Source organism: Cuculus canorus, chromosome Z (genome assembly GCF_017976375.1).
Source record: "Cuculus canorus isolate bCucCan1 chromosome Z, bCucCan1.pri, whole genome shotgun sequence".
In the NCBI taxonomy this organism is placed as follows: domain Eukaryota; kingdom Metazoa; phylum Chordata; class Aves; order Cuculiformes; family Cuculidae; genus Cuculus; species Cuculus canorus.
In genome coordinates, this window is record NC_071441.1 from 38,684,452 (window position 1) to 38,702,511 (window position 18,060).

The window sequence follows — 18,060 nt, forward strand, 5'->3', positions numbered from 1 at the left end:
ACTTGCTTCAGGATTTGCTGCTGAGAACAGCTGACTTTATTTTTCAGAGATCTCAAGTGAAAATATTTCTAGACAGCTATTAAGAACTGAAAGAAACAAACTTTACAATAGACATCCTGTTGACTCTTTTCACTCACAATAATAATTTAGAAAAGATATATCTAATTTAATTTCTCACTGCACTGTTTGTTTATAAGGTTGTTATAATTCTCTCTAATGCATTACCTCAAATGACACTGATCATTTTTTCTGCTGTGATTTTGCATAACAAGAGTTAAGTCTAAATCACCTTATAGGTCTTCAAGTTTTAAAGTAAAAAATTCCTATACACAATGCATCTCCACAGATTAATACACTTTCCAAATTAAAAATACTGTCATATCAGCATTTCTAGTAAATTACAGGAAAATGGGCCAATTTACTATACGTGCATTCCAAGTATTCCTTTGAGATTGCTCATAAAGATTTTTCAAGTTTATAGTTATACACTTAACATAAGTGATTACATCTTAATAGCTAGAAACCCACCAAAACTTGGCATAATAGCATCTCACAGAAAAGGTTTTCTCACTGCAAAAATATGCAAATACCTATAAAAGCAAGAAAATATTAAGACACATCAGAATTTGTTGCAATAACAGGCAGAAGTTTATCACATAAGTTTAACTGTCATGCATTCTGTACTTTGCTATGAACACTGAGCTGAAGTTGTGCACTTTTAGTTCATTTAAGTCCTTTTTGTCTACTTTTTAGACTAGAAATAGAAAACAGGAAGAAGCCACTGTTGGCATGTGCAGCTTTCTCCCTGCCAAGTCTGTCTTTAAGAGCCATAAGTGAACAGATATTCTCTGCAACATTGTTCCACAGCCTCATCATAGACTTCAGTTTCCAAAGTCAGTTTTTCTGGACATCTCAAAGGCAACACAGAGAACCCAGATTTGCTATTTCATTTTTAGGAATCGAGGGCATGCTATCAAGCAAGTGAAAGACTCGGGCCAAGAAATTAACTATGCTATTCTCTAAATCGGCTTTGCACAAAACACAGCAAAGATCTCCCTTCTTTGATGGCTTCCTACCAGTCACAAACAGCCCTTGCAAGGATGTCTTTGAACACAAGCTGAGAAAAGTCTTTCACTTTTTTACCAATCCTATGGACTTTTGCAACCATACCAGGGCATCGAGCTCACTTCAGAAAGAAGTCTTTCACTGAAACATCCCAGTAAATTCAGAATAATTTGAAGATTGCCTGCAAAAGACATTTATGGCATATTCTTAACTGCTTGCAGAACATACTTGGCAATTCTCTGAGAGATTTCCCAAATTTTTTCTCCAAATTTAACAATCTTCCTGTTCATTATAAGAGTTTACTATTCTGAATGCTTTCAAACTTGATGTATTTGCAAGAAACACTGCATCTTGCACTGCCTTATGTGTACTTATGTGTACTTTCAGGATTTAACCTTGTATCATGAGCAACAAACTGATTCATGTGATCCTGCAAAGTCCTGGTGATTTCAGTGCAGCTTTTCCAAGATTATTTATCTTTGCAGATATACGTTCAACATCAATCAGTTTTGCCAGTCTGACTTAAAAAAAAAAATAAAAATAGAGGAAGGTGGAGAATTAATACCCCGAAACACATATTGAACCCTAATACCATCATAGTGATTGCTTTCTACTTAATTTAATGAAGTCCAGAAAATAGTACAGAAGTGGAACTAGAGTATTTAGGAAGACCTGTAAGAAAGGCTGTAAGATTCAGCAAACCCCAACAGGTGAATCTATAAATATCATACGGCCATTAAAACTATGTCCTTGTCTCAACACCTGAGAATATCCAGTAAAGCAACCAAAGTTTCTAAATGCTGCAACATGAGCAACACATCTGCAATGTCTCTGTGTTAACACTGTGGACTGAACTTAATGTTATCGGGATATTTTTCTGAGTGCCAAACCTTATGACTTCTGACAAGTTAGTAAAGTACTGGTGGTAAAGAAACAAAGTGATGTGGTGGGGAAGAAAACCTAACACTGAACTGGCATTCAAGAATCCTCATTTCGCACAAATACTTAGATTTTCTCATTTGAACACCAGGTATAATACAACACTGGTATATTTTATAAAAGGTAAGTACTATACTAAAAATAAATACTTGTGCTATATATCCCTTTTTTTTCCTCCTGTCTTCCATGTGGAAGATGTGATCATTTTCTTAACTCAAAGAATATTAAGATAATTACTCTAAGTTATATCAAAATTCTCAGCTACTATGGTAAGAAGTACCCCTGAGCACCTGAAAATAAACAGGAAAACTGCAGTTCAATCCCTAAAAAGAAACCCATTTATTTTGTACTTAGAAGACTGTCACATTATTCAACATCAGTTAACAGGCCAGATTAAAAGGTGACAGCGCCACACAAGTAAATTCAATCCAAATTTTAAAAAGAAAACCACAATCAATGGAATCTTTATAAAAAATAAAATTCTATAAACATATACCCTCTTCAAAACTATTAATAACAAAATATGAAATTCATAAGATTTGAGAAACAATTGAAAACAAAGGCCAATGAGGCTAAAATTTGCATGTATAGTGGACATACAGCTTCTGTAGTTGGAAGTTTCAGATCAATGGTCCTGTTGAGTGAAACTGACATATCTGATCATGTTTACAAATACAGCAACAGACAAGAGGAACACACTTGTAGACATGTAACAACTATTACTGCATACACTCTGACACTAAATTTTAATTCAGAGATAACGCTGTGTCTGTTTAATCCAAGTCTCAAAACACCTGAAACTGAGATTTCTTAGCTTTCAAAAATTGCATGTAGCCTCTCTATCTCGAAGCACTAGTAAGGGAGTTTAAACGGCTGTTTTCAGGTGTTTTGGCTTTTGAACCTCTAAATAATTTTTTAATGAAATATTTTTAAAGAGTCCACTGAACATCAGAACTGTGCAACCAAAGAAGGTGACATGCTGTTCTAGTCTGTCTGTGTTGGAGACTCACTCATCTGAATATCTTTGTATTTTTGTGCTGTATTTTGATAATTTCATATTGATATTGAATTACTAAAAAGCACTATCTTCTGTGCAAAGCATAACTCTGTTATAAATGATAATTTTACTTTTCCACTAAGGCATCATGCTGGAAGTTGTATCCTATGAGGTGAGGTAGTGTCTCAATCAATCTGAGATAGCCTCGTTTACATCTCTCCTAAGTGGGAAAGAAATTGAATTTATGCACTGCAGTTTTACGGCACAGTAATTATGCATACCTTTTATTTAAATATTAATTTTGCAATAATTTCAACAACTTTAGCTTTTTAATAGCAGGAATTACTAATCAGCTGAGGAGTTTCTAAATACAAATACTTCAGGTGGTATAATCTGCAGCAATAGATGGAAAATTATATTTAAAAGAATACTGAAGAAGTCCAAGGAACTATAAGACCATGGACTCATTTGTCAGTCTCGGGCTACACCTTTTCAGTGTGAAATTATGTCATCTGTACATGATGTTAATTGAAGTTCTGATACTTCATACTGTATCTGCTAAATCAAATGCATTTGCTAGCCGCTTCAACACTGTTTTTTTTAATATCCAACTGCAAACATACAAACACTGAATTCAGAGGAGAGAAAAAAAATACAGAAAGCCCAATTTTTTAAAAGATTTAATTTCTATGCTATCTGGTCTATGTCTGGAGCCTCTGAAGAGTTACTGCTCACAAAATAATACACCAAAAGTCCACCATTAACAGCTAGAAATCATAAACAGAATTACTTCCTTTTCCTGTTTCATGGTCATGCACAACAGCAATGTTTGTTTTAGGCAGTTTTGTACCACTGTATAATTGTACAGATTAAGAAATACCAGAAATATATTATAAAACAAAAAACTATCCAAAAAATTAATTTTAGAGGTGAGCTTAAAACTATTTTGGGTCATATCTGTATAATTTTAATTCCAGTAAATAGAATATCTAGAAATAAAAATATCTATTTCTGTAGTATAAATAAATGGCCAGAAGTAAAAGAACATTGAGGTCCAATCTTGAAACTCTATATAAGCATCAGAGATGCTGCACATGCTGTTAACTGTCTGTAAATTCTGCTGTAAAGAAACTGTCCACTAACATTTTTGCACTGGACAGTTCTTAACTTAGTGAGGAAATCATCCACAGTTTTGCTAAAGGACAACTCTGGACTAAATTGTGCTCTGAGACAAAATACTTAATTCTGCCTGTAATAAAGTAAGACCATTTATATAGTCTGGTCATTCCACAGACCCACAGGGGCAGCAGAACCCCAGCAAGAAGGGCAATAAATACTTGTATTCTAAAGCTAGAAGAGGTGTTTCTTGTAACTTCCTGTATCTTTAGATCTCAGTGTTTGCTCTATTAAACCTAAGCCAATATCACTATAACCACAAAACACTTCTCTGGGGTTTTCCCAGTTTTTTATTTGCACATTTATTTTCTGTTTCTGTGATACTTCGTACTTACTGCTATTTAATGATTTCACCCCACTTTTAAAAATTCTTTACATCCTGAACTCCCAAGTGCTCATAACTACTCCAGACTGACCCCATCCAATCTCTCAACTAGTACAAGCATCAGGCATCTGTGTGTGTATTGACAATAAAACTAAGCTGATCTTAGCCTGAGATGTCACAATAGGAAATGTGTCTTTCTTCCTCGAATTTCTGCTCAGCCTTCCTGCCTACAAAGCTGCACAAGTGTAGAGGAGAACTCAAGGGAAGAGGCAGGAACACGCAGCTGGGAAAAGAATAAGATAACGCTGTGGGAAGCAGCTCAGATTGGAACAGACCTAAACCCAACATAAGGCCATATCCAAATTTAACAAAAATTGCTAAATGTTTCTTTGTGGTAAGAAATACAGTACTGCACCATTTTGTTTGTTACACTTAAAAGGAAAATGAAATGAAGAGATGGGAGAAGGGAAGAACTTGGAAACAATCCCATCCTGCAGGAGACAGTGGAGAAGGAAAAAAAAAAAAAACAGGCATCTGAACTACCCTGTGAACATACCCATTACAAAGAGTGAACCAAGAAAGTCAGAGTAACTTATACAAAGTAGTCTAGTTAAACCTGTAAATAGCCTATTAAAAACTAGAATGATCAATTATGATACTTGATATCACGTTCCATTATTCCAAGAAGCTGTTATTTTCAATTGCTAACAACTAACTATTCCAGTCTAATTCCACTGTAACACTAGTAATCCACATGGAAAAATCAGAAAACCATCTGAGCTTGCTTGGAGGTCCAGAGTGGGCCCTACCACATGAGAGCGAATGAAAGGCTTACCAACTTCAAAATACCTCCTTGAGAAATAGAGAAGGTAAACGGTGCTTGGAGATAACTCCATAATATAGTGGCACAAGCTAGAAATCTACTATCCAGAATTCAATACTTCTTATTTCAGAGCACGACTGTAGCTGTTTCTTTCCATGCATTTTCAAAATCTCAGAAAATGAAAATGCATGAAAGAATGGGATGTATGACAGAAGATCAAGAGAAAGTATCTCCAACCAAACCAGATGGTTACAATTCTATATTTGACGTCTACCAAGTCCTGAAAAATTCCCAATTAAAAGCTGTTCAAAAAATTAGAATGCATTAACTGCCCTAAAAAAAAAAGCATAACAATTTTGTGTGTTTGTGTGCAAAATCAGAGTGCCACAAACTTATTCACACATAAATGCTGACAGGAGTAGCAGTGCACTAACCACAAAAGCCAGAGGCCACTTCAGCCTCAGCTTTTCTGGTTTTCACACAGTATACAAATTCATTCTGAAATAATAGCCAGTTAAAGCAATTAAATAGAAATTTACACAAATAGCATTTCCCTGAAAACTAAGGACTGTCAGACCAACCGTACAAATATATACTAGGTCTGTTTTAAGGTATTTTTCACAGCTACTTGTTCTGTCAGAATCATCCCCTTTGAACAACAGTTAACAGAGACAGGTGTCTCCATGCATAGTAACTTCAGCCCACAGCCTGACACATGCAGCCAAACTGGTAATTTAAACTAATATTCTGGGCTGCACACAAGGATGTTTGTAGCACAGACACCAACTTGTTTGTATTATGGACTGACTATAATCTTCAGAAGGTGTAGAAGTATTTCAGCATCACAGACTTCTCCTACATGCCACTGGCCAATATCCAGACGGCCAATATCCATTGCACATTTAAACAACACGATTTTTTTTTTTATCCCTGTGTAAAAGTTAGTGCAAAATAAAGCTGTTTGTGAAGTGTCCAAATCAAATCTGTGCTGAAAGACAGTGACTGTTTTTAACTCAATGCAGCTGTCATTTATAATTACCACCTATGTGAAAGAACAATTTCTATAAGTCCAGAATCAGAAAAAGTCTTCTCTTTCCAACGCTGACATCAGCAAGTCACCTCAGTCTCCCAACACTACCTTTGCAAACCAAAGCATTATCCCGAGAAACGGACTTAACACACAACTCGGCTGAAATCCTCAGACAGATTACAAAATGCCTTTTATTAAGACATGAGCTTCACCTGGTTTCTTAATAAGCTTGGAGAAGCTTGAACACAAAGTTCTTTCAGGAGATTACAGAATCATACAATAATTAGAGTTGGAAGAGACTTTAAAGATCATCTAGTTCCAACACCCCTGCCATACAAAGGGACTCCTCCCACTAGACCAGGCTGCCCAAGGTTCCATCCAACCTGGCCTTGAACACCTCCAGGGATGGGGCAGCTACAGCTTCCCTGAGCAACCCGTGCCACTGCCTCACCACTCTCATAGCAAAGAAATTCCTCCTTATGTCTAGTCTAAGTCTGCCCCCCTCTAGTTTAAACCTGTTCCCCCTTGTCCTATCACTACAAAGTGATCTACTTTGTAAACAGTCCTTCCACAGCTTTCCTATAACCCCCTGAGGTCCTGGAAGATGACTAAAAGGTCTCCTTGGAGCCTTCTCCTAGCTGAACAATCCCCAACTCTCTCAGCCTGTCCTCGTATGGGAGGTGTTCCAGCCCTCTGATCATCTTTGTAGGCCTCCTCTGGATCACTTCTAACAGCTCCATGTTGTTTTTATGTTGAGGATTCCAGAACTGGACACAATACTCCAGATGAGGTCTCACAAGAGAGGAATAGAGGGGCAGAACCACTTGTCTCGACCTGCTGGCCACGATTCTTTCGATGCAGCCCAGAATAAGGCTGGCCTTCTGGACTGTGAGTGCACATTGCTGGCTTGTGTCAAGCTTCTCATCAATCAGCACCCCCAAGTCCTTCTCTGCAGGGCTGCTCTCCATCACATCATCCCCCATCCTGTATTGAACCAGGGGATTGCCCTGACCCAGGTGTAGGACCTTGCCTTGTTGAACCTTAGGAAGTTTGCACAGCCCCACTTCTCCAGCCTGTCCACGTCCCTCTGGATGACATCCCATCCTTACAGTGGGGCAACCACACCACTCAGCTTGGTGTCACCTGCAAACTTGCTGAGGGTGCACTCAACCTCACTCTCTATCATCGATGAAAATATTAAACAGCACTGATGCCAGTATGAACCCCTGAGGGACACCACTTGTCACAGACCTCCATCTGGACATCAAGCCTTTGACCACGACTCTCTGAGTATGACCATCCAACCAATTTCTTACCCACTGAACAGTCCACCCATTAAATCCATATCTCTCCAATTCAGAGAGATTGTTGTGGGGGACCATGTCAAAGGCTTTACAGAAGTCAAGACAGATGACATCCGTTGGTTTTCCCCTGTCCACTGCTGCACTTACCCTATCAGGTCGGGCACACAGGACTTGCCCCTGGTGAAGTCATGCTGGCTGCCACTAATCACCTCCCCATACTATATGTGCTTTAGCATAACATCTAGGTTTGTTTCATGATCTTCGCAGGCACAGAGGTGAGGCTGACAGGCCCATAGTTCCCAGACTCATCTTTTCTACCCTTTTTAAAAATGGGCACAACGTTACCCTTCTTCCAGTCATCAGGGACTTATACTTAAAGCGGGAGCCCTGCAAGGTGGGCACCGACTAAAGCCGCACGAGTCGGGTGAAAAAGAGCGGCCGGCACTGCCGGCTGCACATCCACAAGCAGGCGGCACCGGGTCCCTCCGTGCCCTCCGGCCGTGGCCGTCCCGTGAGCGCGGGGGGCAGCGAACGGTGCCCGTCGAACTTCCAGAGAGCGTGGTGGGAGGCCCGGGGCTTTGGGAGAGATCGGGGAGGCACCGCTCGCAGCGGCCGAGGCCGAGCGGCGCCCGCAGAGGCGGGAAATATGGGAGCGAGCGCAGCCTCGGAATTACCTGCACTCGCCCCTCGCCGCCCTCCTGCCCGGCCGCCGCGCCGCGTGATGACGTCACTGCCGGGCCCCGCCCCAAGAGCCGCCGACCCCGCCCCGTTACTACAGACCACGCCCCTGATGCTACAGACCCCGCCCCTCCTCGCCCCCTCACCTCGCTGGCCCCGCCCCCGTATCATACAGGCCCAGCCCCTTCCTCACCCCCAGGTGGTAAAGACCCCTCCTCGGGCACTACAGGCCCCGCCCCAGATTCTACAGCCTCTCGGTCCCCTCATCACAAAAGACCCGCCCCTTCACTCAGCAGGCCCCGCCCCCTCACCCGCAGGCTCCGCCCCCTTTTCTGAACGCAGGTGAAATCAGTATTTGTAAGAGTTTTTCTGAGACGGTCCGATCTATACAAACAAGAGTGAATGAAAATACACATTACTTTGCAAATACTGGAAAACTAATGCTTTTTTTTTCTCATCAGAAATGCTGTGGCTCAAGCAAAAGTTACACCACAGCAGCCTTGGTGGTGTTTCTTTGTTCTCCGTGCCCAACACGGGTGGAGTTTCCCACTTATACAACAGGGATATAAAGCGCTCTGGAAATCAGCTGCACTTTGTCAAAGAATAGTGGACTGTCAGCATTGTCAGCTGTTCTTGCTTTTACTTGCAGGCGTGGCAGCCTTCTCTAGTGCCGAATGCGTTGTTATAGCCTAAAAACACTAAACCAGAACCTCATCATGAGCATAAACCAACCTATCTCTTGCTCCGTATTTACCTCAAACCTATTTATTTCTTGAAAGAAGAGCTATTTTCTGACAAATAACATTTCCTCTTGCTGTCCGAATGCATACAGCGCGGCACATCATCTTTCCCTTTTACAATAAAACACTCTGGATTGCTGTTGTCAAGTGAGGTGTGGATGGCTGGATGCACATGAGCATCAGAGCCTTGCTTTATCTGGCCTTAAACACCAGCAAAGTAGTTACCTGTTTGTGATTCCAGTAGTGAAGTTTATTTGCCATTAAAAAGAAAAGCTCAGTGTAAAAACACTACTGTAACTTTCACCAAAAAAACAGAGAAGATTACATAAAGGAATATTTTGGTAACAGCTTATTTGGGCAATATTTCAGTGGTATTACTATTTTATATCTTTAACAATCGGGCTTAAGTTCTAAAAGTCAAAAATACTGTATGTAACCAACAAACACTTTTCAAAAAACTTTGTCACTTGTACCACATCAGCTTTATTTTGGTGCCAAACATGACAGCAATGGTAATGATTTGGAGCAAGTGCTCTACAGAAGAAGTACTTGAAACGTGGAGAAGAGGGCAAAACTCGGTTTAAGTTGACCCTAGACTGCTTACAATTCACAAACAGCATCACAAGATGCTGACCACAAAGAAATAAAAGACAAGAATATTACATTCTGGAGTGACTACTATTGCCAATAACATAGTTAATATAATAATTACTATGCCAATTATCTAGTAACTAATATTATCTGGTAACTAGTATTTTCCTGACGCTGTGGAATCTAAGCAGATTAAAGCTTGAGCATAGGTTTTCTTTTTCAATTACATTACAAAAGTGCACTGTTCAAGATCAGTATGAGACCATGTTAAAAAATTACCTCTTCTTTAGGTCCATAAAAAGCAGCACTACATATGAGTATGTCACTTTGTTGGCACAGAAAATTAACCTGCTAAACATTAGTTGAGAGTTATTTTTGATGATTAATGTAGAAAATGCATCTGATTGAAGATGTGCACAATTTTAGGCATAGTTTGAAACCAGATGTTGTCTCCTTTGGGACTTCTTTGAACATGTGGCTTGCCTTCCACTGTTATGTTTGTTACAATACTGCCTCAAACCCACTCGAGCTAAAAAGCTATACCAACACAAAGAAAGAGGCATCCTGTGTTCCAGAGACTTTGACTTGTCATCTAAATAAACAAGAGACACACAGGGTAGGGGAAAAGAGTTTAACAGAGAGGCAGCATGAATGGTGTGATGGCAGCAAGGATCTCCCCCACACCTCCACTCTAGTAACAGTGATACATAACTGAAAATGTTATAAATGTTTGTAAATGTTATAAAATGAAACAAAAGTGGAGGTGAATAAGGAAGCGCAGTGGAGGAGGAAGTATGAAGGCAGGTATGCATGAAACTTAATCTAAAAGCCTGGGAGGCTTTTCAAAATCAATGTGTTAAGTACACCATATGTGGAAGCCTATAAAGCAGACTTACTGTGGGGACATCTCTGAAGCTCCAAGGGAGGCAGGAAACAAATATCATACCTTGACTGGTAATCTTTCATTGTTTGAATGTTTTAAAATATTACAAAAGAATATTAAAAGACACCAAACAAGGTAAAAAATGGACCTCAGATGCTATGCTATGTCTTAGTTACACACAAATTTCTTTTGAGTTTCCAAAAATCTTTCTTATGTGAAGTCACCTTTTGGAAGCAAATATAAATACAAAATGGACACATGATATTAGAATCAAATTTTATGTGCTGTTGCAACCAGCTTACAAACTCATCACTTGTAAGAATTAGTCATTGATAGAATTGCTAAATATGAGTGTTATTCTGTAGCCTTACTCTCACATCAAGAGTGTTGTGATCTAATTTAACCTATATTTTCTTACAAGGATTGTTTCTCTTGTGCAGTCTATTACTTCAGCTGCAGTGATGCTTATCATCGAGTGCAGAAAAATACCTCCCTCCATACGAACACCAAGGGATGTCCTGATTTGGCTTTATGCTTTGTATCAATTTGACCTGATAAAATCCTAATACAGTTGTTCAAATATGGTATAAAAAGACTGAAAAGTCTTGCTTTCGGGAAGCCTTTCTCAAATGACAGAAGAAAATTAATTTTTGCCCCTGAGAATGTGGGTTTCATTGTGCTCAGTGGAGAGATCAAGCTTGTCGTAAACCTTTCCAGCTAGTAAGTACACCAAAAGGGAGCTGAATGGAGTGAATCATCATTAAAAACTTCTGTTCACTCTCTGATCTAAGTTTTGTCCTAATTTAATACATCATTTGTAAATTATAGACTTGAATGCAGAGAGGACTAGTTAACATTTCTGCATGACACAGGCAAACAAATTTCAAAACCAAAAAATTATACTTAATGGAAGTATATATCTAAAAAAAATCTTGAAAAGGTGTTCGGATTTTGTACTAATGACTGTATGATACTTTTTCAAAAAAATGTATGTTAGAACTTCCAGAAGCGGACATACAGCTCAACACATAATTTCATAATATACACATTACATGTCTTAAATAAGCTAGCTGATTCTAATCCCTATTACTAACAGCTGTAAATGCTGAAAGGTAATTTCCCTCATATAATCAATGAATTATAGGTTCTATTCTTATGAGTTAAACTTTTGCAATGGACTCATAATCTACACTGAAGCAATACATGCTAAACAAACCAATCTTTTTATAATCTTATAACATGCATACAATATACATAACAGAGCATTTGATTTTTATTTGTTGCAAATTTAGAGAGATTTTCTGGAATTACACTAAAATTATGTGAACATCATCAATTAAGAGGAACTGCCTGAATTGTAAACCTGATTTGCCATCTGCATTGACAATATAAAGTGCCTGAATGAAAGAAAGAAAATTACAATATCCTTAATAAGCATGCTTTGCAAATAGTATTAAGACCAACTCAAGTCATTCAGCCCTTGCTAATAAAATTTAATTCATTGTCGGGTGTTTTATCAGATTGTTTATGAATCTTTGTTTTATCTTTGAGAACAATACATCTAATTAGAGCATCACTGCCTGGCTTATGTTTTGCTTAGCTTGCAAGCCTTATGCTTCTTTGATACTAAGTTTCTGTGGCTAAGTTTGAAAAGACAGACAAAAAATCTGAATCTGTCCCTAAACTAATCTGCAATTCACAGCCTCTATGATGTTCACAATTGAGAAGAAACTGTGAATCATATGTAATTATAGGATGGTGATAACTTGAAAGCTGAAAGTTTTGGCAGGGAAAAAGTGACCATAGTGACTCTCTGAAATCTGTACATTAGCAATGAAAGAATTCAGTGCATTGTCTCATTTAATCTGGCTGCAAATATAACTAGAAGTGTTACTGAAGAAGCCTGTTTATTTCTGAGGATCAGAAGAAAAAAATACTTTAGTCCTGAGACTCCTGGTAGCATTCCCAAGGCTGTTTTGGTGTAGGCATGGGTGAAAGGCGTGACTGGGGAATATGTGTGATTATGGTGATATTGCAAGAATATGAGCTTTCAACTATCTTACCAAGAGGAAGAAAACTGGGAAGTAGATTTCATTTGGTAAGTCAGCTTGACACAAAGGCCTTTTCTAGCTGGTGATATTTTTTTCAACAGTATTTGACAATTTCCTTTTTTTTGACACTGAACATAGTTAACTCACTTCTCAAGGGTGACAGATATTTCCTGTTGGAATTCACTACTCATGTGGGGTGAGGACAAACTTTATAGATGGTAGATAATACCCAGTGCCACCAGCTTTTTGAATAGGTGAGCACTCTCAGTGATAAAATTTTAGCTTTGAGGAAGTTTTCTGTACGACCCACAAGCTGCATTTTAAGGATTCAGACGATGAAGTAGGCTATCTGAGTGTATTTTGTAGGGAATGCAGGATGCTTTAAGAAATATCTGGAATACCTCTGCTTGCATTAAGTAAATTGATGCAGTCATATTTGAACGAAATGCAGTAGATGCAGCTGTGTGTAAGAAGCTTTTTTAAGCTTTTTGATGATCTGAATACATGTCAAAATTATCCTGGAGAATTTAATATTTTTCACAGGCCCTCTAGTTAATGGACACGTTGTTTCACTTGTCAGACCTCATAAGAGAATTTGCTGCTTGTGAATATGATGTGAGTGAAGAGATGTTGGGAACAGACTCATCTTCTCTGAGTGGTGTTTTGTTGCTGTCGGGGTTTGTGCCATTGGATCCTGCTGGAATCAGGATTTGTGAGGGAAGAGGTGACTTAGCTCACTATATGACAATGATGGGTTGATGTTAAAATTTGACACTAGGAAATGACATCACAGAAAATATTTCTAGACAAATATGCAGTTGAATATGTTCAGGTTTACAGCCGTGTTCAACACAGCTTGAGAAGAAAGTGGGAAAGAAGGGGACGGTTTTTGCATATGTCTTATCTGTGGGGATGTTAAATCTTTGTGAACATTAAGTCCCCAAGTTTTTGCTCTTCAGTAAATGCAAGTAAAATTCAACAAAGATTTTAGGCTATGTGTTTATAGCACAATACTCTGCACAGAGTTAGAGATGCTGAGCATGCAATACACTTGAGATTGTCTAAAAAATAGACACATTAGGTCATGTGTCACTAGCTTGATGATCTTTGCACAATTAGTATACTGAAAGGGAAGTCATCCAGAATTCCAGTATGCAAATTTAAAACAACGAACTTGAAAACTCTCTAAGGTGCTGCTTAAATCCCAAAGGCCTTTTGCAGTCTTATTTGAAAGCTCCCAAGCTGTATTTCTGCTTACAAACAGGATATTTGCTTTGTAAGAGAAAGTTCTTGATTCCCTCTTGTCTTCCATTCAAGGCTGTTTCTGTGTTTTACATTAAACAGTCACTAGATAAAATGCAGGACTAAAGACAAAAGTGCACAACCTTCCAAGTAAAAGCTTACACTTGGTATAATGGTCCGTGCAGCTCGATGACCTCAAAATTTATATCACTTTTCCCTTCTGTGGTTAACCATAACAACTGTTAGCATGATGCAAATCTCCTCTAATATATAAGTAAGGACCAATATTTTGACTTGAAGCTGGAAGAGTAATCAACTAAGTTTTATTTTATTAAACTGAACTGCCCCAGGATCTAGAAAAAAAAATCTAATAAAAAGCAACAGATGCAGAAGGTAAGATTTTATTTAATATAAATATCATACACAACTAAGTAAAGCAATGCGGGTAATTTAATTTCCTGATGACCACCATGTATGTCACTCATGGTTTAATTTTCAGTTACTAATCATAAATTCACTGGCGTTGCCTCTGTATTTCTCAGTATTATATCATAATATTTGCTAAATTAATTTTCCATCTTTCCCTATTTTAAAGTTAATCCACTCGCTATAGAAACCATGTTTATATTACACATGCATAAAAACTTCATAGCTCTTCTAAATATATAACATGTATATTTACAGTATATATAATCAAGTAAATCTTAAGACTTACAGATCCTAAAATACCACAAGCTGGTTTACAACATTGCTTTAAACTATTAGAACCATATAGTAAAGGCCGTGCTAATTAATAATGAGCTAACTAAGGTATTCTAAAAGGCTACCATTGAGAGAGCAATTTGCATTCATCTGCGATGCTTTAGTTCAGTGCTACCTTGAATAACAATCTGCAACAAGCTACTTGCAGTACTGTGTCCAGGGTACATTCATTATTTATCTTTATTCAAGTTCTCATCTCATTTACACTTAGAGCCCATAATCTGATACAAAAATGGTTGTTTTTTTCAGATGAATGCACAGACATGCCAACAGAATTTGGATTACGCTTCTGTCTAAAATTCTGCTCCTATGGATATGACTGCATATAAGTGGCACTGACTGTAAACACTAAGGAAAAGGAGTCATCCTCTTTCAGTTCTGTCATGTACCTATATAAATAAATATCACTAGTACTGTGGAGAGTGCTGAGACTCCCAAATAGCCTGAGAAGTCAATGAAAAGCCAGGAATAAACTGTCTTGTAATGCATTTTTATTTTTCTGATAGTAAAGAAAAAGCAAAAGCAGACAACAATTTTGTGGAATTTCATTCATAAAGATATACTCTTGAAAGTGTAACAAAAAAAAGAGCAGAGTTTAAAAGCACTTTTTCAGTGGAAAAGCATCACTCAGTCCTTTGCCTCTTGCAAATGTAATTGTTACTTTGGTTGTGAGATCTGTGTTGGTGATAATTCAGGGACAAAATGGTTAAATTATTTCACTTAGTTTTCATTTCTATGTTTCATGCCATAGAGTAACTACCCTTCCTACTTAGCACAAAAGCATTGGTTTTGTTCAGCTGCAAAAGAGACTGGGCTGAATTTTAGCAAGAGGCCTCTGAACAATGTCAAACTGGCATGTTAAGAAGCTGTGCCAAAAAAACACAGATAAGCATTTCCACAAGAAAACAATTAAATTAGTCCTGCAATGAACAGAGCTGATGTGAACAGAACTTAGTTAATGGTTGACAATATCAATTCTGAACCCTTATGTTTTTTTCTTTTCTTTCAGAAATACCACTGGGATTAAAGGAGAGGGATTAAAAAGAGGTGTACTATTATGGCCTAAATGGGTTCCTCACTGAAGATCAGTGACCTGTTTCTCTTTCACTTAACTGCCTTACTGTAAAAATGAAGGCAGTATTTGCAGAAAGATTTACTGTAGCTCTTTAAAATTTTATGACTGCCCATGCAGTCCTTGTTATGCATTCCCAGGATTAATAGATCAGCTGTGGGGATGTTCTTAGCATTTTGTAGCCTGACCTTTTGACTGTTAAATTCTGTAAGAATAAAGAAAAAAATGTCATAACATAGCAGATTGGCATGTTTTGCTTAAATGTTTCTTCCATTGTTCTTAATTTTTAATTCCACAGAGAGATTAAATGTGAAACTGACTGCTCAGGGAATATTCCTAGGAGTCAATCAGGCAGTGGCCTTTGGCTTTTCAGTTACTTTGGTGTGGATCTTTCTCCTGATAATTTGCTGTTTTGGCTTCACTGAATACGGAGAAGCAGTACAACATCTGCAGATACCTTATCACTAATTCATTCCAATATCCTGGTTCTTACACCACTTCTATTCATGGTAACCATGACTCCCTGATTTATGAAGCAACATAATACCCCATTTCAAAGCCTGTGGTTATACATAAAACCTTATTAATTTTTGCTTCATGTTCATCTATAAAAAATCCTGAAATTCCTATAGTGTGGTAGAATTTAAATGTGCCACTATTCACCTAAGTTCATTGTAGCAATCAGGTTGATTGTAGCAATCGCTGCTTGTTCAGTGAAGCACATTTGTCTTGATTGTAATTCTACTTTGTTTCTTTGAAGCAGTCAGTGCTTTCAACAGTCTTCTGCTTTGATTTTGTTGGCAAATTGAAACAGTCAGACTGAAAACAGAATTACAAGTTCCAAAAAAAGGAAAATGTGAAAGCAGTACCCATTCATTTGTCCAAAGTTTCATTTTTTCTTTTTTTTTTCCCAATTTTCTTTACTTTTGTAGGTAAAACTATCTTTCCCAGCTTTTAGCTGTTAGTCCTACAGAGCACACTGAGACATAAGGGGAAGACCAAGCATCCAATCTTGTTTCCCCAGGTTACACAGGTCTTAACAATGTCGAGCTATGGAATGTTCCTTATTAATAGTATACAAACCCAGTAAGAACCCAGCTTAGCCAACTGAACTAACAGGTGTGGCAATGTAAGCAAAAAAACCCCAAAATTATCTGAAACAGAAACCAAAGCAAAAATTGAGGAGAAGAGAAAATTTCTAAGACAGCGTCATCTGAGGCAAATTTAACAGCAAGCTCTTCATTGACTGTACAAAATTACAGTGTATGAAAGGCAAAGACAGCAGCCTACCAGATTGTTTTGGCAAAGAAGGAGGAAAGAGTATATATTACACAAGTGCTATTCTGCTGGCAGCACACTGTAGTTCATTCGAAAAATTTGTAAGAATGACCCCAATGGTTGCAATGTATATTTTCCTGTCATAACTCAGATCTAGAAAAAGCAGCTACACTTCCAAAATCAGTGTCCAAACCCAGATTTTTTAATTTATTTTAGTACACAGATGGCTTGACATTCAGTGACAGCAAGATTCTAGACATTACAGTGAATTAAGTTGTGGATTCAAACACTGTCCTTATTTTAGAGAAACATGTTATTTTTCTTCTATTTGTGGATCACATACTTCACATCTCTTCAGAGCTCTTTTCCTTCAGACCACCAGGCCACCAAACCCTTTACTTTTCCCTCATGTGGTGATGTGGCAGCATCTGAGTACTTTGTTACTCAAGTTCTATCTGCCTCTATGAACCGTTCTGAGCATGGTTTTGGGAAGGAAAGGGCAGCTGTGACTGGGCTTTGAGGATCAGTAGGTCTGGGAACAAGAGCTAAAAAGCTGTACATAGTATTGTGCAGAAATCCTGCATTCTCCTGCCACAGCGCTGTCCATTGAGCACTGGTCGACTTTGTAAGGCTGGTTTTGTATTTTCTCCATTAGTGGAGAAAGTGGCATCAGAATTTGAAACACCGTAGTTTCAATACTCCCTTTAGATTCCCCAACGTTATCTTTTCATTAAAGAGAGCTCTGTAATGCCATGCATTGCCCAAGCAATTTTAGATAACAAATCTTTTATAAAAAGCATTCAAACAAAAAGAGTTCAGTGGGAAACAAGAATATACTTGCTAAATATTTGTGCAACTAATTTAAAATCAGGACACCCAGATTTGCTGACAAGCTGGTTTAACTTCCTGTAGAGGATACAATCTCTACTAACAGGTTATACCTGCAGCAAAATTCATTCATATGAAGCAAAATAACCATAGCTCATATTCTCTCAGAAAATTTGTACTTATTCAGACAGGTTTTTGTGTACTGAACTTGTATTATCTGTTTAGTGAATTAAATACATGTTATTAGTTGAAAATGAAGAGACTACTTATGAAAAA

General features: G+C 38.0%; 1 protein-coding gene across 15 annotated transcripts in view; it reads right to left on the reverse strand.

Annotated features, from left to right (window-relative positions):
• Positions 1–8,396, reverse strand: part of AOPEP (aminopeptidase O (putative)) — a 189,839-nt gene extending 181,443 nt beyond the window's left edge. For 12 of the 15 annotated variants that reach the window (XR_008447862.1, XR_008447861.1, XR_008447863.1 and 9 more), the window contains exon 1: positions 8,334–8,396. The gene's annotated coding sequence lies outside the window, so the exon portion shown is untranslated. The other 3 variants (XM_054054727.1, XM_054054725.1, XM_054054726.1) reach the window with 3 other exon arrangements.
• Between the last annotated feature and the right edge of the window lie 9,664 nt (positions 8,397–18,060).